Genomic DNA, 25494 nt, shown 5'->3' with positions numbered 1-25494 from the left:
TGGCGGCGTGGTGCTGGGCGGAGGCGGCGGAGCTGCTAGGCTTCGAGGAATATCTGGTGGCGCCGGCCGCTCGGTGGGCTTGCAGGGTCATGGCGGCCTTGGTCGCGGTGGCTGGCGGCTCGGCCTGTCGGCGGCGGTTGGGTCCCGGGGCGGCGGCCCTGGAAGGTGCCGGCGGGTGAAGCGGCGTGGTGCAGTCCCTACCCATGGTGGATCTGCATTGGCGATCTAGTGGTTTTTTCTATGGATTGGTTTAGATCAGAGACGGTGACGAGCGTGCGGGATCCATCTCGATGGCTCTCGCGGTTTGGCGAGGCGGGGTGGGAGCCCTCCTCCCAGGCTCTAGTGGTGGCACACTCCCGGTGCGCCAGGGCTCGTACGATGGCACTGCTGTTGCGGTTGGTCGCCGGATCTAGGCGGCTTGATCTGGGGCTTTGAAGGCGGTCGAGACAGTGCACAGGTTGTCGGGTGGATTTCTTGGGGTGGATCCGGGTGAGAACTTGGTCTTCGGTCGTTGGCCGAAGCCGGTGATGATGATGCCCTTATCATCATTTCCTTCATGAAGGCATCATCGAGGTGAAGCTCCCAACCCCACCCAATACCACTCGGGGAAACGCTAGATTAGTTAATCGGATGACGGCGGCAATCATGTGTCGTTACCTCCTTGGGGGCGGCATTCTTGGAGATGCACTCGGGCTCGAGGGACCAGCGGATGGCTTCTTCGGTGAACGACGTTTCTTTCTACATATTCATGGCAGCATTTCTCGGCGGCATAGAGCAGTGGAGGCTCGGCGTCAGATGTATGGCGATGGACACGCGCAGGAGGATGAAGTTGTCTAGCGTCGATGGCAGAGAGGTCTGACAAGGTCGATGCGTCAGTGTATGCTTTAGGATGGATCGATGGAAGAGGGAGGTGACGACCCTTAGCAGCGTGTGCGTGTGGTACTCACAGAGAGTGCACCAGACCAGAGTGTTACCCAGTCCCCTCTATGTGGCTTGGATGGGGCATCTGGCTTTAGATGTTAGGCTTTTGTGCGATGTCTGTTTGGTATTTGGCCCGGACATTCGGCACCTCTTCATCAAGAGGATAGGAGTAGCGACAGGTGTCGTCTAGATGGTAGCCTCGGGCTTACTGTTGTATTACTTTGTAAGATCTTTGTGTATAATAAATAAAATGGCCGCATGCATCACCCAGATGCAGAGGCCGGGGTGCATCCTCCTTTTCTAAAAAAAACTCACACATCACCGCGATTGGCTGAGAAGAAGGTGTCTTATTGTACATATCGAGGTAAGCTTGCATCTTGTTCTTCGCGGCCTCATCTCTGTTCACCTCTGGGAACTCACCAAAGGCATCCATACCCCTGAAGTCCGCACGCTTGGCTGTCGGGATAGTGCACTCTTTGTTCTTTTCTTATCGAGACTCCCGCTTCATCATGTAATGTTACGTAGAGGCATCATCCATCGCCACCTGCACGGGTGTCGGGGTCGCACTTATCAATTATCATAATCTTTAATGTCTTAGTTGGACTAATTATTATTTTTTCCTCCTAAACAATTCACCACGCCCTTGCACTCAATCTGTCACGACTCACACCTTTATACAGTATACAACTCTACCTACAGAAACCAGAAGCTTGACCTTACCAAACTAGGTAAACAAACATATGTTGATTTGTATCTAGCTATAGAGGACTTATTAAACATACACGTATATAGACACCTGATTCGCAGTTTCCCAATGCAGTACACTACACACACAAACACACACACATACGCATGTGTGTAGTTTTTTTTTGAGGATAGGTTTACTAGAGTTATCAGATGGAGATGGGCCACCAAACCATGACCCATCAATAGAAGACAGCAGCATGGATGGTATCAAGAGGTATCAATGTATCATACAGCTGTAGGGAAAGAAAGAAAACAACCAGATCTGCTATCGCCATGAATATCTCCTTCAACTACTTTTGTCTACCTTTGATTTTGTCTGGTGTGTCGTCCAAAAAAATGCTGATCCGTATCAATTTATATAATCCCTCCATTCCCTTATACAAGGCCACAAACTCATATTACACGTACCAAGATAAAATTTAATGACTTCTTTACAAGTCAACTTTTCTTTTCGTTAACCGGGATCATTAATACACCACAAGCATGCAACGAATGAATGGGAAGGAAGTGGGGAATGTCATTATGACTACATGCATGTACGTATTAAAAAGTTGCTAGTACGAGAAATCATCATTAATTTTTGCCTCGATTACTGTTGGTGGCCTTGTATTGATACAAAATGTATTTTTGATAGTGGCCTTGTATAAGGGAATGGAAGGAGATCACTATTCTAGTATATATGTACTGTAGCTTGAGGATTGGAGATCACTGACCGATCGCATGTCCAAAGCCATTTTATTATACTCCCTCGGTCCCAAAATAAATGTCTTAACCTTAGTATAATTTTGCACTAAAATTAGTATAAAATTGAGACACTTATTTTAGGACGGAGAGAGTATATGATTGCTGCCACATGCCCATTGCTTCCACACTAGAAACCAAAGAAAGAGAACGGGAGGGAAAGGAGAGCAAGAAGGAAGGCGAACAGCGTTGCTGCTAAAATGGCTGGTGAGGAGGAGGTGCAGGTGGTAGAGTCCAGTTTGTGATGCCGGCCAGCGACACACCGAGGAAAGCTCTGCGGCTCTCGCCACTCGACCTCATGCTAGCCAACAGAGGCCTCACTCCAGTCGTCCGCTTCTACCGTCGGCGTACCACCGACGACGCCTTCTTTGATGTGACCAGGTTGAAGACGGCGTTGGGCAAGGCCCTCGTTGTCTTCTACCCTATGGCGGGCCGCCTCAGGGCTTACGCTGATGGCAGGCTAGAGATCAACTGCAACAAGGGTGTGCTCTTCCTCGTCGCGCACTCTCGTCTTACCATTGATGACTTCACTAATGTTAGACTAAGTATATGTTAGATATACGTGTTGTAATATAACTTGTATTTGTACGGTTCCTTTTTATAAATATATGACAGCTGTACCCACCAAGGGTATCGATCATTCTTCCAAACCCTAATACGTCTAACATGGTATCAGACGACGCGTTCGATCCGCGTCACGCTTCCGCCTCTGTTGCCGTCACGCTGGCTCCCGCCGCCGCGCCGCCTCTCTCCACCCTGGCGATGGAGTCGCCGTTCCTAGCGTCGCCTCTGCTTGCCTGGGCCCGATCTGCTCCCGCGGGATCGCAACCTCCTGCGCCTCTATCGTCTGCCATGTCGCCGCCGCCTCGGTCGCCTGCCGTGCCGATCACGGGCAACCCGATCCCGTCGCGCGGCACGCCTCCGCCGCCGGCCTCCTACGGCGCCTCTGGGCAGGCGGCCTACGGTGGCCCTCCAGCTCCGGCCCACTACCGTGACGCGCCCCCGGCCTCGGGGCCCTATGGCGCTCACGTCCAGGCACCGTACGGTGGCCCGTACCCTGCGCCATACGTCACGCCGTCGACTGCGTCGTACGCGCCGTACGCTACCGCCGCCCAGACGTCCTACGCCCCGACGCCCTATGCTGCCGCCCCGACGTACGCCGCCCCTCCTGCACTCCCGTATGGTGTGCATCCATCGACGACTTACGCTCACCATCAACAACCATCGGCCGATGCACTCGTCCCGTACAGTGTCGTCCCGCTGCCTGATCTGCCGCTCTCCGCGCCGATGGCCGAACCAGGGCCATTTCACTTCGCTCATCTGGTGACGGTGAAGCTATCTGCTGATAACTACCTCCTGTGGCGCGCCCAAGTGCTGCCTTTGATGCGTAGCCACTACCTCGAGGGCTATGTTGATGGCTCCCTGCAGTGCCCTCCGGCTATGGTTCCGGTATCCTCGCCCCATGGTGGCTCTGTCATGATCCCCAACCCTGCTCATCGTCGGTGTACTGCTCAAGATCAAGCTATCCTGGATGCTATTCAGTCTTCGCTCACTCCATCTGTGGCTGACATGGTGGTTTTTGCCGCTACGTCGAGGGATGCATGGACCACGCTTGACTCCAGCTTCTCCTCGCAGTCGCTGGCACGTTCGTCTGCCATTCGCAACCAGTTGGGTGAGGTCAAGAAGAATGATCTCTCTGTCACGGCCTTCTTCAACAAAGTTAAAAGTTTGGCTGATACACTGTCCTCAATTGAGAAGCCACTCCGTGATGAGGAGTTTACTTCATTCATTCTCAATGGACTTGATGAGGACTATGACTCTCTTGTGGAAAACGTCAATGGACGTGACACGCCGATGCCACCTCGTGATCTCTATGCCCGCCTCCTTAACATGGAGCAGCGGCTCGCTGCTCGCCGCTCTGTCAGAGTCTACACGGAGGGCCCTTCTGCGAAAGCTGCTCTTCGCAGGGGTGCCCGTGGTGCCAAGCAGAAGCCGCCACCATCCACGGGCAACCAGCCCCGTCCGCCCGCTCCAGCTCCTCCAACGGCTGGCCGCAAGCGGCTTCACTGCGAGGCGTGTGGTGGTGGGGTCGAGTGTCAGCTTTGCGGCATTGAGGGGCACTTGGCGTCTCGGTTTCATCATCGTTTTAAACGTGGTTTTCTTGGCATCGGGAACAATGGGAAGGGTAACGAGAAGCAAGATGCTCTCGCTACACAGGAGCCTGGATTCACTCCATCATATTCTGTGGATCCTGCCTGGTACATGGACACAGGCGCCACAGACCATTTGACGAGCCAGCTTGACAAGTTGTCCACTCGCCAGCCCTACACCGGTCATGATCAGGTCCGCACTGCAAATGGATCAGGTATGCCCATCTCACATGTTGGTCAGGCATCTCTTCTTTCCCGTACCACTAAAACCTTGCGTCTCCTTGATGTCCTTCGTGTTCCTTTAGTCACACATAGTTTACTCTCAGTTCCTAAATTAACTCGTGACAACAATGTGTTTGTTGAGTTTCACCCTTTTCATTTTTTTGTTAAGGACCGGGACACGAGGGACGTTCTTCGTAGTGGTCGACCTCGCGGCGGCTTATATGCATTTGACGTGCCACGAGTGCTTGATGTGCCACGAGTGTCTCAAGTTTTCAGTGGCATGCAGGTGTCATCGTCGCAGTGGCATTCTCGCCTTGACCACCCTGCCACTCCCATTGTGCGCCATGTGCTTCATCGTGATCATCTTCCCGTTGAGTCCAGTAATAAGGAGTTTCTAGTGTGTGATGCCTGTCAACAAGGCAAGAGTCATCAGTTGCCCTTTTCTGTATCAAGTCGTGTTGTCAAAGCTCCTCTTGAACTTGTGTTTTCCGATGTGTGAGGCTATGCCCAAACTTCTGTTAGTGGGCACAACTATTATGACAATTTCATAGATGCTTTCAGTCGCTTTACTTGGATTTATCTTATTAAGCGCAAATCTGATGTGTTTCATATTTTCATGCAATTTCAAGCACATGTTGAACGATTGCTTAAGCACAAAATTATCCATGTTCAATTTGATTGGGGGGGGGGGGGCGAATACCGTAATCTTAACACCTTCTTTCAGAAGCTTGGTATTTCGCATCATGTGTCTTGTCCTCATACACATCAGCAGAATGGTGCAGCTGAGCGTAAGCACCGTTGTAAGAGCATATTTATCCCTTAGGTGTTTTGGTGATTGATGACAATGCTTTTGCGGACTAATCGTGTGCCTTGAGTTTCCCAGGCGCTTCATCGCTAGGCACGAGACGATTCGGTGCCCCTCGAAGACTATTGAAGACGGCGTTGTTCTACGTTTCTCTTTGGTGGATTTGAGTCGTACGAGAGCCCTACTATTAAGAGGGGGTCCGCGTCGGAAAGGTTCGGGTGGAATCGGAAAGGTTTGGGTGGAATCAACACGTACACGTTCCCTTCCTTGCCTCCACCTTTCCCTTGCACTTTGGAGCGTTTCTCCATTATCATCGTTGTGCTTGCTCTGATGGCTATTGTTGTACTTGCGGTAGTACTGCTCTGTGGAGCGGTAGTACCGCAAGCACCTGCAGTAGTACCGCTGGGGTTCACGGTAGTACCGCTCCTCTGGAGCATTAGTACCATGGCTCCCAGGCCTAGTGTTGCTCCGGTACGGTAGTTGGGGCGGATGTAATTTTTTACATCCGCGCCCACACGGTAGTACCGCACGTCCAGCGCGGTAGTACCGCGGGAGGCCACGGTAGTACCGCTCCCCTGGAGTCGTAGTACCGTGGCCCTCATACCTAGTACCGCTGCGTCGCGGTAGTAGGAGCGGATGTAATTTTTTACATCCGCGCCTCAACGGTAGTACCGCGCCTCACGTGCAGTAGTACCGTGTCGGAGTTTTTGCACTGTTTCATTTTCAGCGGAAGTAGGCACGGATGTATTTTATTTCATCCGCGCTCTTCGTAGGCTTGGACTTTCCTGCCTTGCGGTAGTACTATAAGGGGAAGCGGTACTACCGCGCAAGCGGTAGTACTGCACTCAGTCAGGAAAGTCCCGGCCTCTGCTGCTGTCGCGGAAGTACCGTGGTCCTCCACGGTAGTACCGCCTGGCCTTGCGGTAGTACCGCGCTCCTGGAGCGGTAGTACCGCATGTCACAGGCTGAACATGTGGATAACGGTTGGATCTCTTCCATCACTATAAACGGGGCGTCTCCTACCTCTAGTTGACTACCTCTTCTACCTCCAAGCTCCATTGTTGCTCCAAGCTCCATTTTGGCCCGATCTCTCTCCCTAGCCAATCAAACTTGTTGATTTGCTCGGGATTGGGTGACAAGGGCCTCGATCTACACTTCCACCAAGAGATATTCGATTCCCCCCACTAATCCCTAGCGGATCTTGTTACTCTTGGGTGTTTGAGCACCCTAGACGGTTGAGGTCACCTCGAAGCCATACTCCATTGTGGTGAAGCTTCATGGTGTTGTTGGGAGCCTCCAAGTGTTGTGGAGATTGCCCCAACCTTGTTTGTAAAGGTTTGGTCGCCGCCTTCAAGGGCACCAATAGTGGAATCATGGCATCTCGCATTGTGTGAGGGCGTGAGGAGATTACGGTGGCCCTAGTGGCTTCTTGGGGAGCATTGTGCCTCCACACCGCTCTAACGGAGACGTACTTCCCTTAAAAGGAAGGAACTTCGGTAACACATCCTCGTCTTCACCGGCTCCACTCTTGGTTATTTCGTGCCTTTACTTTTGCAAGCTTACTTGTGTTGTATCTATTGCTTGCTTATGTGCTAGTTTTCATTGCATCATATAGGTTGTCCACTTAGTTGCATATCTAGACAGCCTATTTTGTCGCAAGGTTTAAATTGTTAAAGAAAAGCTTAAAAATTGTTAGTTGCCTATTCACCCCCCCCCTCTAGTCAACCATATCGATCCTTTCAATTGGTATCAGAGCCTCGTCTCTTTATTAAGGACTTTGCCGTCCGAAGAGTATGGTTGACACCAACGACGGTGCGGAGGAGCACTCCGGTGTGAATCCTATCTCGTCTACGGCCGATGGGGGAACCTCGGTCTCCCGTGAGGAATTCAATGTGGCTTTAGACACATTGAAAACCTCCATGACGACCGAGGTTGAAAGCATGTTTACTAAATTCCTAGAAGGACTTAAACTATCCACCTCGCCGATGAAAGTGGGTGATCCCACTAACAAGGTGACGGATGCTAACTCCGACAAGGGGGAAGCTAATAGTGAAAAGGGTCCTTCTACTAGTGGTAGAAATGGCACCGGCATCTATGCCCATGTGGAACCTCCTACTTATGGTGGACCGATTCCCTCTACTCATTTAAATCATGCCGGTCCTCCTCCTAAGATTGTGAAAAATGAGGATTTTGATGCTTGGGTTTATCGTTTCAAGCGTCATTTAAAACATGTGAATACTAATCTTTGGAGAATCATAGAAGAAGGTTTCTATCCACATGACCCAAGCAACTTCACCCCTCGAGAAGCCGTGGATAATCAATTCAATGAGAGTGCTCTCTTCATCATCCAAGATGCAATCCTTCCCGAAGATCTCCCTCATCTTCGACCTCATGCCATGGCTAAAGACGCATGGCAATGTGTTGTGTCTCTCTATCGAGGAAGTGCTAGCATTCAACGCTCCAACTATGAAGTGGTGCAAGATGAAGCCGATGAGTTTGCAATGAAAGAAGATGAAGAACCTCGTGAGCTCTTTCGAAGAGTGACCAAACTCGCGGTCTCACTCCGAGATCATGGGAGCAAGGACACGGATGACAATTGGATCAAGCGCAAGTTCCTCAAGGCCATGATGCCCTACAACAAGGCCATGTCCTCCGTCATTCGTCAAAGACCGGACTTCCACTCCATGACCTCAAGTGAAGTGTTGGATGAGTTCGTTGCAATGAGCATCTTGGACAAGACCGCCGACAATGCGGTGCTCCGTTCTCAAAGGGCAAAGAAGCCCAACCTTGCCTTGAAGGCCAAGGTTAGTGTGGAAGAAGAGGAAGAAGAGGAAGATGAGGAGAGCAACCCCGAAGACACGAAATATGATTATCATGAGCACATGGCTCTTGCCTCAAGACAATTTTGGAGCAAGAAGAATACAAGACCCAACTTCAACAAGAACAACTCAAGTGGCCTCAAGGGCAAGCAACGAGTTAGAACTTGTTTCAACTGTGGCAACGTGAGTCATTTCGTTGCGGATTGTCCTTACGAGAAGCGGGAAGACAATGGTGGCAAGTTCATCCGAAAAGACAAAGCCAAGTCCTTCCCCAACAAGAACAACTTCACCAAGAAGACTCCTACTCGCGGGTTGGTGGTTCAAGAAGAATACCGTGAGGATGACGATGATGATGAAGATAGTGAAGCAATGGCTATGGCATCCGTTGCCATTGCCACAACTCCCTCGGGTGTCTCTCTTCGATTCACCCAACGAGAACATCACCGCCAAGTGCCTCATGGCTAAAGCCACCAACAAGGTAACCCCCAACATCAAAACCACCATTATTCCTAATCCTTCTTTGACGGTTGGCTTTGATGATGGTAAGGGGTCTAATGAGGAGGTAAATGAATTTGAGTCCTTCATGAGTAAGCTCAAGGGCAAATCCAAGAAGCACTTCGTTGCTCTCTTGGAACAACTTGGTGAAGCCAATGACATGATCGAGGCTCACGAAGAAACCATCTCTAAGATGGAAGGTCATAGTCGTGACTATGCCGATGAGATATCGGATCTCTCTAATGCTCTTGAGGAAGAGCGTGGGCATCGTTTGGCTCTTGAGGAGTCACACAACGATGACCATGCCAAATTAAAGAAAGATCTTGATCATGCTCTTGTTGTGTCTCGTGTACTAACTTCCGAGAAGGCTAAACTTGGGGTTGATCATGCTAGACTCAAGGAGGAGTTTGATGTACTTGACAAGGCCCATAAGGTCTTGAAAGGTGCTCATGCAAACCTCAAGGAGTCTCATGCTCAACTCCAAGTTAAGCTAACCAAGGAAAAGGCCACATTTCCTCACATGGTCTTAATTGATAATGCAAATGCTACTAACCCGTGTTGTGAGCATGTGCATCTTGTGGAGGAGAATGCCAAGTTGAAGGAACAACTCGAGAAAGGTCTTGTGTCATGCATACAAGGTGAGAAGAACCTAAATGACCTTTTGAGCAATCAAAAGGAAGTTGTGGGCAAGGAGGGAGTTGGGTTCTCACCCAAGTCCAAGAACAAGAAGAAGAACGAGAAGAAGAATAACAAGACCAAACGACCTCCCCCGCTTAAGCAAACTTTTGTGAAGGAGGGAGAGGGTGCTCCTAAGGAGAAGAAGAACAATGCGAAGAGTGGTGATGCCAAAAAGGGCAAAGCCATCTCTCCCAACAAAGCCGGCGACTTTAACCCCTCTTATGTGTTGTGCCGTGCTAGTGATGGGCATGTTTATGCTAAATTTGTTGGTTCTTCTTATGAGTACATTGAATGGTCTATTTGGGTTCCTAAGACCCTTGTTACTAACATCAAAGGACCCATTACTAAATGGGTACCTAAAACCAAGCATTGATCTCTTGTAGGTGTTTGCTTCCGGTGGGGGATCATGGTTGCTCGATAGTGGAGCAACAAATCATATGACCGGGAGCAAGGACTTGGTGGTGGACGTGCAAAAGATCCCATCTATGCCCACCAATGTCGAGTGGGGTGATGCCTCACATTCTAAGGTATTGGGTCTTGGCAAGGTTGTCATTTCTCATGATCTAACGATCGAGAAAGTCATGCTTGTTGAGTCCCTTGCGTTCAATTTACTTTCCGTTCGTCAACTTGCACTCATGGGCTTTGCCACCTTCTTTGATATTGATACCGTGGCCCTCTTGTGGAGCAAGACTCTTAAAGTAGCCTTTGTTGGGCATGTCGAGAACGGTCTCTATGTGATTAACTTTTCGGAGCAACCCACTAAGACCGCGACATGCCTAATGGCTAAAGTTGATGTGGGATGGCTTTGGCATCGCCGTTTAGCCCACGTCAATATGAGATCTTTGCAAAGTCTTCTCAAGGGGGACCATGTCCGTGGACTAACAAATGTTAGTTTTGCCAAAGATCGTGCTTGCAGTGCTTGTATCGAAGGAAAGCTTCATGAGACGGCTCACCCTCCCACGACTATCATCTACTCGAAGAGACCCTTGGAGCTCCTTCACATGGACCTCTTTGGGCCTCCATCCTTTGATAGTCTTGGGGGTAGAAAGTATTGCTTGGTGATTGTGGATGATTATTCAAGATAAACTTGGGTATACTTCTTCAAGAGGAAGAGTGAGACTCAACAAACCGTCATCGACTTTGCAAATGAAGCTCAACGTCAACATAATGCAAAGATCTTGACAATAAGAAGTGACAACGGCACCGAGTTCAAGAACTACACCTTGGATGAGTTTCTTAGTGATGAGGGGATCAAGCATCAATATTCTGCACCATATACCCCTCAACAAAATGGTGTTGCGGAGAGGAAGAACCAGACGTTGATGGATGCGACAAGGACCATGATGGCGGAGTTCAAGTCTCCATACAACTTTTGGGCCGAAGCCATCAACACCGCATGTCATGCATCCAATCGGCTCTATCTCCGCAAAGGCTTGAACAAGACTCCTTATGAGATACTCACCGGAAACAAGCCCAATCTCAAGTACTTCTGGGTGTTCGGGTGTAAGTGTTTCATTCTCAAGAAAGGTGTTCGTTTGTCTAAATTTGAGGCTAGAGCTTATGAGGGCATATTTGTTGGTTATGCTACAAACTCTCATGCTTACCGTGTTCTCAACAAGTCCACCGGACTCATTGAGGAGACGTGTAACGTGGAGTTTGACGAAAATAACGGCTCCCAAGTGGAGCAAAGTGGTACTTGTGATGTAGGTGATGAAATTCCTCCCCAAGCCATAAGAAGAATGGGTATTGGTCATATTCTACCCATTGAGGAACCCCTTGTGGCCGAAGGAGAAGGACAATGCTCCACTCAAGTGGAGCCTTCACCTACTCAAGACCCACACGCTTCCGAAGAACAAAGTGTAGGCCCTCAACCTCGTGAACAAGACCAAGGGAAAGATCAATCTCAAGATGGTGGTGAACCTCCAAATGATGCCCAAGGTCAAGTTCTCCCCCTCGAGCAAGTTCAAGATCATGAGCAAGCTCAAGATCAAGAACAAGCTCAAGACGGCGCTCAAGATGATCAAGTTAACCCTCCTCCTTCCACATCTGAGGAGGAATTAGAGCATCGTGCCGCGAAGATTGCTTCCGAACTCACCACCAAAGGCCATCTCATGGAGAATGTGGTTGGAAGCCTAAGAAAGGGGGTAATCACTCGTAGACAATTAGCAAACTATTGTGAACATCACGCGTTTGTCTCTTGTGTTGTACCCCAAAACGTCTATGAGGCGCTCGAAGACTCGGATTGGCTCAATGCCATGCATGAAGAACTCAACAACTTCGAGTACAACAAGGTGTGGAGATTGGTGCCAAGGCCATCGGGGAACCATAACGTCATTGGAACCAAGTGGATTTTCAAGAACAAGCAAGATGCTCATGGGAACATCATTCGCAACAAGGCAAGATTGGTAGCACAAGGCTACTCCCAAGTCTAGGGTATCGACTACGGTGAAACCTTTGCTCCCGTTGCTCGCCTTGAATCCATTCGTTTGTTGATTGCTTATGCTTCCCATCACAACTTTAAGTTACAACAAATGGATGTGAAAAGTGCTTTTCTTAATGGTCCTATTAATGAGTTGGTTTATGTCAAGCAACCCCCCGGGTTCGAGGATCCTTACTTCCCGGATCATGTGTCAACTCGATAAGGCACTCTATGGCCTTAAACAAGCCCCACGTGCGTGGTATGACCACCTTACCGAGTTGTTACAAGATTGTGGATTTGAAGTTGGGCAAATCGATCCCACTCTTTTTACTAAGAAGGTCAAAGGGGAGTTGTTTGTGTGCCAACTATATGTTGATGACATTATCTTTGGTTCCCCTAACAATGCTTTCAATGAAGAATTTGCCTCTCTCATGACCTCTAAGTTCAAGAAGTCTTCGATGGGAGAGTTGAAGTTCTTCCTTGGTTTTGATATTAAACAAAGAAGAGAAGGTACCTTCATCAACCAAGCCAAATACACTCAATACATGCTTAAGAGATTCAAGCTAAGTGTTGTCAAGCCGGCCTCTACTCCAATGCCCACCAAGTGCCAACTTGACATTGGTCCCAATGGTAAAACGGTGGATCAAAAGGTATATCGCTCTATGATTGGTTCCTTGCTTTACCTTTGTGCATCTAGACCGGATATCATGTTGAGTGTGGGAATGTGTGCACGGTTCCAAGCCGCACCAAAGGAAAGCCACTTTGTGGCGGTCAAGCGAATCTTTCGATATTTCGCTCATACCCCAAACTTTGGCCTATGGTACCCAAGAGGAGCTAACTTCAAGCTTGAAGGATTTATGGATTCTGATTGGGCGGGAGACAAGGTGGATAGGAAATCCACTTCTTGAGGGTGCCAATTTCTTGGTTGCTCTTCGGTGAGTTGGTCTTCCAAGAAGCAAAGTTGTGTGTGTCTCTCGTCCACCGAAGCGGCATATGTGGCGGCCGGTAGTTGTTGTGCACAACTCTTATGGATGAGGCAAACTTTAAAGGAATACGGTGTCATTTGTGACAAAGTGCCCCTTTGGTGTTACAATGAAAGTGCCATCAAGATTTCTCTCAACCTGGTGCAACACTTCAAGACGAAGCATATTGAGATTCGGTATCACTTCATCTGGGATCACATTAGGCGAGGGGAGATCAAGCTCAAGTATGTCAACACTGATGATAACCTTGCATATATTTTCACGAAGCCCTTGGATGAAGCAAGATTTCACGAGTTAAGGCATGAGCTAAATATCATTGATTCGAGCAATGTGACTTGAACCCTTGCACCCCCACCACACTCAACTTGTTGTCTAGTTTAGATGTAGGCATGGACATAGGGGGAGTGTTGTTCTCTCAATGAACTCTCCCTCCCCCATTATGCATAAATAGATCAACTCTTTCACATTAGCCATTTTTGATGGTACTTGTGCTTCAAAGACGAGTTTTGGTCATGGGCCCAAGGATAATTCTTCGCGGTGCCATACCAACGAACTCAAACAGAGGTGGCTCCGGCCACCGCCCTCTCCTTGAGAGGTTGTGTCGCGTGGTTGCTCCCTGTTGTCTTTTGCCTTGGGTTGTTCGTGTTTTTGTGGTGTCTTTTGTGCTAAAAGTTTCTTTGCAAAGACCTCTTTACGTGTGTCGAAACTAGCTTTTTCTTGAGCTCACGGTACTACCGCAGACCTCTACGGTACTACCATTGGGGAGAGCATGGTACTACTGCCCCCATGCGGCAGTAATTTTTTACTGTCGCATAGACGCGTGGGGATAAGGACGGGCAGGGGGAGTTCTAACTCCCCCATACCCATTCGTCTGATCCCCCACTTCGTCTCTCCCTCTCTCCCACGCTCAAGAGCGGGGCCGGCGTCCGTCGCCGGATCTCCGCCCCCGGCTGCCCTCCCGTGATTCCGACCGATGGGATCGTTCCCCACCACGTGCTCTTGCCATGGGCCAAGGTCTTTCCCCTTTCCCCTCTCGTTTTTGTTGTGTTCTTTGCCTCTAGGTGTTTGGGGGAGACTTGTGTGTTCTAGAGATTCTTAGGCTAAATCTTTGCAAGAGCAGGATGAAGGAGTGTAGTATTGCGTAGGAATTATACTTGTCTTTTTGCCCTGTGCTAGATTTGATCACAGTAGCATCGCCATGGTTTCGCGGTTCTTTTCAGATTCAAACCGTCATTTGGATCTGACGCGGTGCGGTACTACCGCCCGTCAGGCGCGGTACTACCGCTAGTCCGGTACTACCACCCGTCTGGCGCGGTACTACCGCACTCGTTGCGGCACTAAAATTTTAGTACCGCTCCATGTCGCGGTAGTACCGTGCGGGGTCACGGTAGTACTGTGGTGGGAGAGGTAGTAGAACTTTAGTGCCGCAGGCTCTGGCAGTACTACCGTGGCTCACATCTATCTCATGGAAACTTTCAAGTATTCTTTCTATTTGTTTCTTGTGCTTTGCCGTGGTATTTGCATTGATCCTTTTCGCTTGTCGTGGGTGTTTTTGCATTTTTGTCTCAGGTGGTGGCTCTCGCCGTTCCAATCCCAGTCGTGACACTGGTTCCAAGCGTCTGCGCAATCCAGGTGAAGCACCGGAGGGCTCCTCTGCCCCCAAGCGCCATGTCAAGACATCCGCTAGTAAGCACAAGGAACCCAACAAGGGCATGGACGAGATACCCCAATCTGAGTTCGTCCGTCTCAGGAAACTCAACCCGTATGTGCATCCCCGTGCTACTGTCAGAGGTTGTGAACTGTTTTGGAACAAGCAACTGACTCTCACTTATCTGGATATCATCAAGAACAAGCAGAATACCTACGTGGATGTCAAATGGATAGAAATGCATCACCTGAGGAAGGACAAGTTCCGTCAGTACTTTGGAGAAGCTCTGGATTTGGTGGAGCAGTTTGGTATTGAACATGTGATCTCTTTTAACCTTGACTATGATCCTGAGCTTGTTTGTCAGTTCTTTGCCTCAGTTTACTTTCACCCCGGTGAGGAGAGGAGGATGACCTGGATGTCCAATGGACGTAAGTTGACTGCTACCTGGAAGGAGTTCATGGATTTGCTCCACGTTCCTGATGACGGGCTCGACACTCCCATGGGTGTTCGCCCCCATGGTAATCCCGAGTCTGCTAACAAGGACAAGCTTCAGCCCTACTATGTTGAGAAGGCGCTTCCCAATGGCAAGACAGGGTGGGTGCTCAACTCCTTCCTGGATATCATGTATCGCATCTTCCGCAACTCTTTGTTCCCTCGCATTGGTGACAAGGACAAGGTTCATGCCTATATGGTGGGTATGATGCTCTTATGCGAGGAGGCTCGTTTGTCTCAGACTCAGCCACTTGATGTCTCACACATCATGTGGTGTGAGCTTCGGTTTGCAGTGTTCAACCGCAAGGTGCCTATCTATGGGCCCTATCTGTTTCTGCTGATCTCGAAGACTTGGGAGAAGATGTTCCCTCGTGAGGCGTTCCTTGCTTCAGACTGGATTCGACATGATCCCATCTGTCTCCGTGTCAAGTCCAACTGGGCCAACACTACTACTCGTGCTGAGGCGTCTACTGCTAGGGCTGCTATTGATGAGGAGGATGCTGGCGCAGAGGATGTTGCTGAGGACCGTGCTGCCAGGTCTTCCCATAGTTCCTCTATGCCCTCGTGGGCCAGGAAGCTGAAGGACAAGATGAAGACTCTTTTCTGCATGCAAGCTAAGGGCCAGTACAGGACTCACGTGGCATCCAAGGAGAGTCGATGCCGGGACAAGAAGATCTTACAGCTATATGGCGAGGATGTGTCTGGCGGTTCTGAGGATCGCATCACTCCAGAGGCCGAGTGGATGGAGAAGCAAGGCTACATGTGGACTGATTCTGAGGAGGACGTTGAGGAGACCATCCCTGCTGCCGAGGAGTCCGACGGAGAGGGTTGGGATGAGTTCCCTGCTTGAGCCACCCCTTGTGTGTAGGTGTCCTCTCTGCCTTTTTGGCGTCTCGATGCCAAAGGGGGAGAGAGTGTAGGGATTTGCGAGTCGTGTGTCGCCTTTCGTGTTCGATGTGTTTGCTGCTTTCTCGTTTGAACCTCGTTTCAGTTGCTTTGGGTTGCTTTACTTCATATGGTGTAAGACATATGCACTCTATCTATCTTAGCAAGCTTGTGATATATTGTGCTACCTTTGTGCTATGCTCTGCTTAGATGTTAGTTATCATGTCTTTGTCTCTAAAATATAGGGGGAGTGTTGATCCTAGGTTGTGTGCTATGCAGTCCAAAGCATCTATCTAGATTGCACACATCTAGGGGGAGCCCGTCTATATTCTAGAGAGGAGGGGTTTTCCTGTGCCCTATATTATCTCATCTATGTGCAAATCCCGTATTGTCATTAGTCCACCAAAAAGGGGGAGATTGTAAGAGCATATTTATCCCTTAGGTGTTTTGGTGATTGATGACAATGCTTTTGCGGACTAATCATGTGCCTTGAGTTTCTCAGACGCTTCATCGCTAGGCACGAGACGATTCGGTGCCCCTTGAAGACTATTGAAGACGGTGTTGTTCTACGTTTCTTTTTGGTGGATTTGAGTCGTAGGAGAGCCGTACTATTAAGAGGGGGTCCGTGTCGGAAAGGTTCGGGTGGAATCAACACGTACACGTTCCCTTCCTTGCCTCCACCTTTCCCTTGCACTTTGGAGCGTTTGTCCATTATCCTCGTTGTGCTTGCTCTGACGGCTACTGCTGTTCTTGCGGTAGCACCGCTGGGGTTCACGGTAGTACCGCTCCTCTGGAGCCTTAGTACTATGGCTCCCAGGCCTAGTGCTGCTCCGGTACGGTAGTTGGCGCGGATGTATTTTTTTACATCCGCACCCACATGGTAGTACCGCACGTCCAGCGCGGTAGTACCGCGGGAGGCCATGGTAGTACCGCTCCCCTGGAGTCGTATTATCGTGGCCCTCTTACCTAGTACCGCTGCGTCACGGTAGTAGGAGCGGATGTAATTTTTTACATCCGCGCCTCAACGGTAGTACCGCGCCTCACGCGCGGTAGTACCGCGTCGGAGTTTTTGCACTGTTTCATTTTCAGCAGAAGTAGGCACGGATGTATTTTATTTCATCCGCGCTCTTCGTAGGCTTGGACTTTCCTGCCTTGCGGTAGTACCGCAAGGGGGAGCGGTAGTACCGCGCAAGTGGTAGTACTACACTCAGTCAGGCAAGTCCCGGCCTCTGCTGCTGCCGCGGAAGTACCGTGGTCCTCCATGGTAGTACCGCGTGGCCTTGCGGTAGTACCGCGCTCCTGGAGCAGTAGTACCGCATGTCGCAGGCTGAACATGTGGATAACGGTTGGATCTCTTCCATGACTATAAAAGGGGCATCTCCTACCTCTAGTTGACTACCTCTTCTACCTCCAAGCTCCATTGTTGCTCCAATCTCCATTTTCGCCCGATCTCTCTCCCTAGCCAATCAAACTTGTTGATTTGCTCGGGATTAGTTGAGAAGGCCTCGATCTACACTTCCACCAAGAGAGATTTGATTCCCCCCACTTATCCCTAGCGGATCTTGTTACTCTTGGGTGTTTGAGCACCCTAGACGGTTGAGGTCACCTCGAAGCCATACTCCATTGTGGTGAAGCTTCGTGGTGTTGTTGGGAGCCTCCAATTGTTGTGGAGATTGCCCCAACCTTGTTTGTAAAGGTTCGGTCGCCGCCTTCAAGGGCACCAATAGTGGAATCACGGCATCTCGCATTGTGTGAGGGCGTGAGGAGATTACGGTGGCCCTAGTGGCTTCTTGGGGAGCATTGTGCCTCCACACCGCTCTAACGGAGACGTACTTCCTCTTAAAAGGAAGGAACTCCAGTAACACATCCTCGTCTCCACCGGCTCCACTCTTGGTTATTTCGTGCCTTTACTTTTGCAAGCTTACTTGTGTTGTATCTATTGCTTGCTTGTGTGGTAGTTGTCATTGCATCATATAGGTTGTCCACATAGTTGCATTTCTAGATAACCTATTTTGTTGCAAGGTTTAAATTGTTAAAGAAAAGCTTAAAAATTGTTAGTTGCCTATTCACACCCCCTCTAATCAACCATATCGATCCTTTCAACCGTCATATAGTTGAAACTGGTCTAACACTTCTTGCACATGCCTCTGTTCCGTTCCAGTTCTGGAGCGATGCCTTTGTTACTGCTTGTTTTTTGATAAACATGATTCCCACATGACTTCTTCGTATGAAGTCCCCTCTATAAGTATTGCTTCATGAAACTCCAGATTACTCCTTCCTCAAAGTGTTCGGTTGTGCGTGTTGGCCACATCTTCGCCCATACAATAAGCATAAACTTGAGTATCTGTCGAAAAAATGTGTGTTCCTTGGGTACAGTCCTCTCCACAAATGTTACAAGTGTCTCCACATTCCATCAAACCGTGTTTACATTTCCCGTGATGTTGGGTTTGATGAGACTGTCTTCCCTTTTTCCACGCTCACATCGCCCACTGACACTCCTGTCGCTTAGTTGCACTTGTTTCCAGTTTTGCCTGATCAATTTGTGGATGCTGCATATTCTCCTTTATTGTTGCCTAACCATGGTGCAGGGACTGGACGAGGTGCTCGACTGGAGCTTCTTGATGATGACGATGCGCCACCTATGCCAGCTGCTGCTACGCCGGCTGTCCCTTCTGCCACGACGGCGGCCACCAACGTCAATCCCGTGTGCATGCCCGATGCACGCGGATCCGCTGGCGTACCCGCTCGCCTGGGGTGGCCACCCCCGTGGCCTCGTCACCTGGGCCTGTCGTGGCCTCGTCACCTGGTCCTACGGCCTCGTAGTCGCCTGGGTCGGCTGAACCTGCGGCTCGGTCGCCTGGGCCGGCGGCCTCACCGAGCGACGACGTGTGCATGTCCCATGCACGTGGGTTCGCTGGAGCCCCCATGTCGCCCGGTGCCCCTGTGTCACCTGATCCGTCGTCCCCAACCACGCCGGGCCGATCTTCGTCAACCACTCCAGGTCCGGTGCCCGTGCTAACAGACGTGCTTGTGAACTCACCTGCCACTACTAGGGAAAACCCTAGCAGTAGCGCTGGTTTTGTGCTCACTAGTAGCGCGGGTAGGCGCGCTACTAATAAGGCGCTACAGCTATTGCTTAGCAGTAACGCGTGCCGGCGCGCACTACTGCTAGGACAAGTAGCTGCAGCGTTTATTCACCCCCACGCTACTGCTAATGAAACTAGTGGCAGCGCGTTTTCTCTCCATCGCTACTAGTATTCATTTTTTATTTTTATATTTTTAGTGTATTTATGCGGGATTCTCTCCATCGTACAAATATTGGTACAATACCAGTTATGAGGTTTACATCATTATGTCCATAATAGTGTGTCAAATGAAGGTGGATTAGGTTCAAGTGGAGGCAATATGTGGTGCATGTCAAATGTATACTACTAATCTAAACTTAATCTAGTTTGGACTAGTAGTACCTTCGATGTGCACCACATGTTGCCTCCACTTGAATCTAATCCGCCAGCACAAGCTATTTAATCATCATCATAGTCATTATCACCAACAATATTTATTTAATCACCACTAACACTAGCTAATAATAATCATCATAGTCATTCCCACCAACACTAGCTATTTTATCATCATAGTAATAGTGTAGCACATCGTCATCTTCAAACTCATTTCTAGCTAGCTAATCACTCCTGATGTTCTCTCGCAGGTAAAATAACACAAAACATGTATAGCTCTCCTCCTTGATCAAGTTGGAGCATGAAGATGAACCTGTCTCCTAATCGTGAGTAGTGCATCTGTTTGCTGCCCCCTAGTACTTCTCTGCGCTCCCCCATCACATATTTGGTCCAATCTTGCACTATTAAGCATCCGTCGCTAATCTTGAATGCACTAAAGTAATTTGTAGGATATCTTGGCCATAAGCTAATAATACTCATGGTACCTTTACTCTCGATCCCATAAGGCACAACATTCATCGGGACTCCTTGTTGAAGAACATCGTATGGTAACATACTTAGCAATGAAGTTTAGCTTCAAAAATAATGTATGGAAAAGATGCACTGAGGACAAATATTAAAAATCTTACCATCCTTCCTAAATAGATGTGACCGTAGTTCAGTACAAACACTATTGGTCGCATGTTTTCAGTACTAAAATTTCTAAATGCAGGAAGAAAATTTGTATTGACAGTACCAAGATCCGCAAGCCATGAAACATAATGACTGAGCTCCTCGCAGTTGAGTTCATCCCCGACACAGTATACGGTCCTGTCTACCAAGCGCTGGACATGTTTGCTTGCACCGAAATAAGCTATCAATAGAAATTAATTGTCAACTATTTTTGAATAAACAATATCAAAGACATAAATATGGTTGAGAAACTCACATTTTGGTATAACTGGAGGCGTCTGCACATCAACCCAGATGTCGGTATTGCCTTCAATATCATCTTCCAGATGAATATCAAAGGTGATAACCATATCAGGCTCAAATGCATAAGTCTTGCATAGTGCTCGCCATGTTTTGCATCCAAAATAGGTGTAGTCGTCTAAATTGTATAATTTTGTGTGGAAAATATAACCATGCTCGGTCTTCAAGTCAAATTTCTTTACCTCCATAGTACGACTGCAACCTATCTTATCCAATACAAAAACTCTTGCATGGCAGGGGATACACTAGTAGAATAGTAAAAACAAATTATAAGTTGAAGCAAATGAAGCATATGTCATGCTTAATTACGAAAAAAGACTTGTCGTTGTGACTTACTGTATCCACTTCGAAGTTCTCGTCCAGCTTGATGCTGAAGCGCCTATCATCATCTACGAAGATTCCGTCGCACAGGGCGCGCTTGTCTTCGTAGTATTTGCAAATACCGAAATCCTTTTCGTCGTCAGACATTTCCTATGTTCATAGTTAAAACATTAATTCGGGGCACTCGATATTTCCTACATATTCTGGCACAAGTCATGTCAAAATTCACGGAAAAATCCGGCATGATCTTTGCTAAAATAGGACATATCGAGCGCCTGAAATTTGCCGGAACGGAAATGAATTAACACTCTGGCAAAACATAGGCCACTTGGAGGTGTAACCTGCAAACATGACCGGCCACTTGTGTAAGCACATATCCTATTTGAGCAACACAAGATATACATTTCAAAATATCTTATAGGACTCAAATTAGCATGCATTGAATAAGCAAAAGTAAATCATCTCATGCGTGTTCGTACATCATCGAATATTATCACTAATACATCCTGAATAGTGTCATACATATAACATCACTAATACAACTAAAACCCTAGCACACGACGGGTATCGGTGTGGGCGGTGGACACCCACAGAGAAGGAACCATCACGGGATCATAGCTCCAGTGAGATCCCTGGAGAACCTGCCAGGTATTTGAGAACCTATGCTCCAACGCAAACAAGTAGCGACGGACATGCGCGTCTTCCTCACTGACACAGTGACGCACCACCTCCGCGGGGTCCTCGAGCCTCTGGACCGTCACTGGCCCACGCGACCGCCATCAAAGAAGGTTCGGGTCAACGACAGGCTGGCTCCTCACCAACCTGCGGCCCCCGGTAGGTAGCGCCTCCCAGTACCACCTCGGCGGAGCCCAGTCCCGGACATGGCCCATCTGGTCAAGCAGGTGTCGTCCTCCACTGACTCGACGATGAGGATGCGGGATAGGCATCATCCACGCCGATGCGGGAAAATTGCTTTAGCTAAAAAATAGCAACAAGTTCTTACTAACTAGTTATATTAATTCAATTAGTTCTTACTGAAAATAAACTTACTATAAATAAATAAACTAGTACCTAGCTAATTAGTACCTAGTTCTTACTAACTAATTAGTACCTAGGAACTACTGCCCTAATTAAATAGGGTTAATACTAATTGTAATTAACTAACTAGCACTAAAAATAGCCTAGGGTTCATACTAACTAGCACTAAATAGCTAGGGTTCATACTAAGCAAACAAGAGGGATCGGAAGGGGAGAGTGCTTACAGAGGGCGGGGAGAGAGATGGGGTCGGGGGAGACGGCGGCACCGAGGCGCGGCGAGGCGGGGTCGATCGGGGGAGATGGCTGCGAGGCTGGGTCGGGGAGACGGCGGCGAGGCGGGGCGAGGGAGACAGCGGCGAGGCGGGGCTGGGGGAGACGGCGGCGAGGCGGGGTCGGGGGAGACGGCCGCGAGGCGGGGTCGGGGGAGAAGGCGGCGAGACAGCGGCAAGGCGGAGGCGACGAGGGGGAGAAGAGAGAGTGGGGAATTGGGGGAGGAAGCAGAGGAGAGGGAATCAGGCCGCGCGGGGGGTTAGGGGAAAATAGCTTTAACAGTAGCGTGGGGAGAAAAAACACGCTGCTGCTAAAATCCGTAGTAGTAGTGCCGTTTCTAGAAGGGCGCTACTACTATACCTAGCACGTCGGGAACGGTGTGGCAATTATAGTAGTAGCGCGTTCTGTTCCTGCCGCGCTACTGCTAAGGGGGTAACAGTAGCGCGGTTTTGGCAGACGCGCTACTGCTAAGTAGCAGTAGCGCCTCATTTTAACACGCGCTACTGGTAAGATTCTGTGTATAAGGTTTTCCCTAGTAGTGTGCAACATGTCTTCTTCGCCACTCCTGGACAGTAGCTCCCCTGTGGTGACAGCCTCGTCGCCACCTCCACCTGTCATCCTGCGCCCTCATACTCGCAGCAAGAGTGGCATTTTTCAACCGAAGAAGCGCACTGACGACACTGTCGCATGGCTTGCAGCTTGTGTGGCACATGCTGAAGCTGATCCAACGACTGAACCATGACACTTTCAGACAGCGCTTCGCATTCCACACTGGCATGCTGCGATGGAGCAGGAGATCCATGCTCTTCAGAAGAACAACACTTGGCGTCTGGTTCCACCTCCGTCCGGTGTCAATATCATTGACTCCAAGTGGGTGTTCAAGGTGAAGAAACATGTTGATGGCTCCATTGAGAGGTACATGGCATGCCTGGTTGCAAAGGGGTTCAAACAACGGTATGACATTGACTATGAAGACACGTTCAGTCCTGTTATTAAACCAACTACCATTCGTGTTCTTCTTTCCTTGGCTGTTACTCGAGGATGGTCGCTTCGACAACTTGACGTTCAGAATGCTTTCCTCCATGGAGTTCTGGAAGAAGAGGTTTATATGCGTCAGCCACCAGGGTTTGTTAATCCTGATCAGCCGCATCATTTGTGTCATCTTGTCAACGCTCTCTATGGTCTGAAGCAGGCATCTCGTGCGTGGCATGCGCGTCTTGGAGCTGCTCTTCGTGCGCATGGTCTTGTGCCTTCTACAACGGATACGTCTCTGTTTATTCTTCAGCGACCTGAGGTGACTATGTACATTCTGGTCTATGTTGATGATATCATTCTTGTTAGTTCATCCGCTGCTGCTACGGACCGGCTTGTGTCCTTTCTTAGTGCTGAGTTTGCTGTTAAGGATCTTGGGAGACTCCATTACTTCCTGGGTCTAGAGGTGTTTCATTCTGATGGTGGCCTGACTCTTACTCAGAGGAAGTACTCTCAGGATCTTCTACGTCGTGCTGGTATGTTGCAGTGCAAGACTGCCACGACTCCCATGTTTGCCACAGACAAATTGACAGCTTTTGATGGTGACTTGCTCTCTCCTGGGGATGCCACGGAGTATTGCAGTATTGTTGGTGGGCTGCAGTACTTGCTCGTTACTCGACCAGACATATCTTTTGCAGTTAACCGTGTGTGCCAGTACCTTCATGCACCACGTGATCCTCACTGGTCTGCTGTCAAGCGCATCTTGCGCTATGTTCGTCACACTGGTTCCTATTGTCTCCATCTTCAGCCTGCACATTCTAGATTGATTTCAGCATTTTCTGATGCCGATTGGGCTGGTAGTCCTAATGATCGGCGATCCACGGGGGGACATGTTGTGTTCTTTGGGCATAACTTGATCGCCTGGCAAGCGCGCAAGCAAGCTACGGTGTCTCGGAGTAGTACCGAAGCTGAGTACAAAGCTGTTGCTAATGCCACAGCTGAGATCATATGGGTGCAGTCATTGCTTCGAGAGTTGAAGGTCTCCCCAACTCAGCCGCATGTTCTTTGGTGTGATAACATCGGTGCCACATACCTTTCATCCAATCCAGTATTTCATGCCCGAACAAAGCACATCGAAGTTGACTGTCATTTTGTGAGGGAACGTGTTGCTCAGAAGCTCCTTCAGATTAAGTTTGTTTCTTCTAAGGATCAGCTTGCTGATATTTTCACTAAACCCTTGCCCTTGCCTTCTTTTGAAGGATGTCGCAGCAATCTTAACCTCCTGAGTGTTTCAGGACATAGTTAAGATTGAGGGAGGGTGTTAGACTAAGTATATGTTAGATATACGTGTTGTAACATAACTTGTATTTGTACGGTTCCCTCTTATAAATATATGACAGAAGTACCCACCAAGGATATCGAGCATTGTTCCAAACCCTAATACGTCTAACAAGCGACTTCAAGCCATCACCAAGGCTAAGGAGGTTGTTTGTTCCCCACGTCGATGACCCAGCCTACATCGTGTGCGCCACCCAGGTCTGATTCTTGCTATATTACTACTTTCTAATCAAGTCAAGTATAGTACAGTAGTACACTATATTTGGTTTTTGGTCAGTGTTCCTAGTTACTGGTTGCTCTAGAAAGAAAAAGTAGAAATAGAAACATATCATTCATATAACGTGTGCCACAAATCCATCTATGTAGGTGACGTTCACACTCCAGAATCTAGATACTTCAGCGGCGCCCGAATATTGCTTGAGCTGCTAGAGGGAGCAGCAATGGCTTCAGAGCCTTGACGACGCTGCTCATGTTTGGAGAGTGAGTGCCATCAAATAGCTCCAAGACAATTCTGTAAATTTCATGCTAAAATTAGAGATATGCACACATCAAATTTCCCTAGTATGAATTTACCATGTCAAAATAGAACATAAGTAGTACCTGAAAGTATGCAAATTTTTGCTGTCTTAAGATGCGATGTGGGTGTAAGAATGGCAAGTGTATGTAGTTGCATGATAGTGATTTATCGCATTGAGCACAACTCGAAGATAATAACTGATAGTTGATCCACTATGTTGGAACATATCTTGCACCGTCCGATTGCTTGCATTCTTTGATATTGTGTATAGAAATATACATACTTGCTCTTCCACGGATACATATGTTCTGTCTTCAAGATTGCACTTCTCACACAATTTTTGACCTAAGGCTTGAAGGATCTCTCTCTCCATGTGGAATCGTCTTTGGCACAGGACCTCACGGCCGGTAAGTGTTTCATGCATGTATGTGGATCCTATGAGGACGGATGTATGTATTGGCATTTTTGTGGATGAGCTACTGCCATCTAATGTAGGGTGTATGTGAGAAAAACTAATTCATCTTCATTTTCTGATCGCCTACTGTAGTTTGGATTCATTGGCTGTTACTGGAAATGGTGTGGTATTGCTTGAATGAGGAAATG

At 48.8% G+C, this 25494-nt stretch overlaps 1 pseudogene; it reads left to right on the top strand.

Moving 5' to 3' along the window:
* The first annotated feature begins 842 nt into the window (after positions 1-842).
* LOC123138651 (putrescine hydroxycinnamoyltransferase 1-like) lies at positions 843-24578 on the top strand (annotated as a pseudogene).
* Positions 24579-25494: the final 916 nt, after the last annotated feature.

Source organism: Triticum aestivum, chromosome 6B (assembly GCF_018294505.1).
Source record: "Triticum aestivum cultivar Chinese Spring chromosome 6B, IWGSC CS RefSeq v2.1, whole genome shotgun sequence".
In the NCBI taxonomy this organism is placed as follows: domain Eukaryota; kingdom Viridiplantae; phylum Streptophyta; class Magnoliopsida; order Poales; family Poaceae; genus Triticum; species Triticum aestivum.
This window is presented reverse-complemented; position numbering and strand designations above follow the sequence as displayed.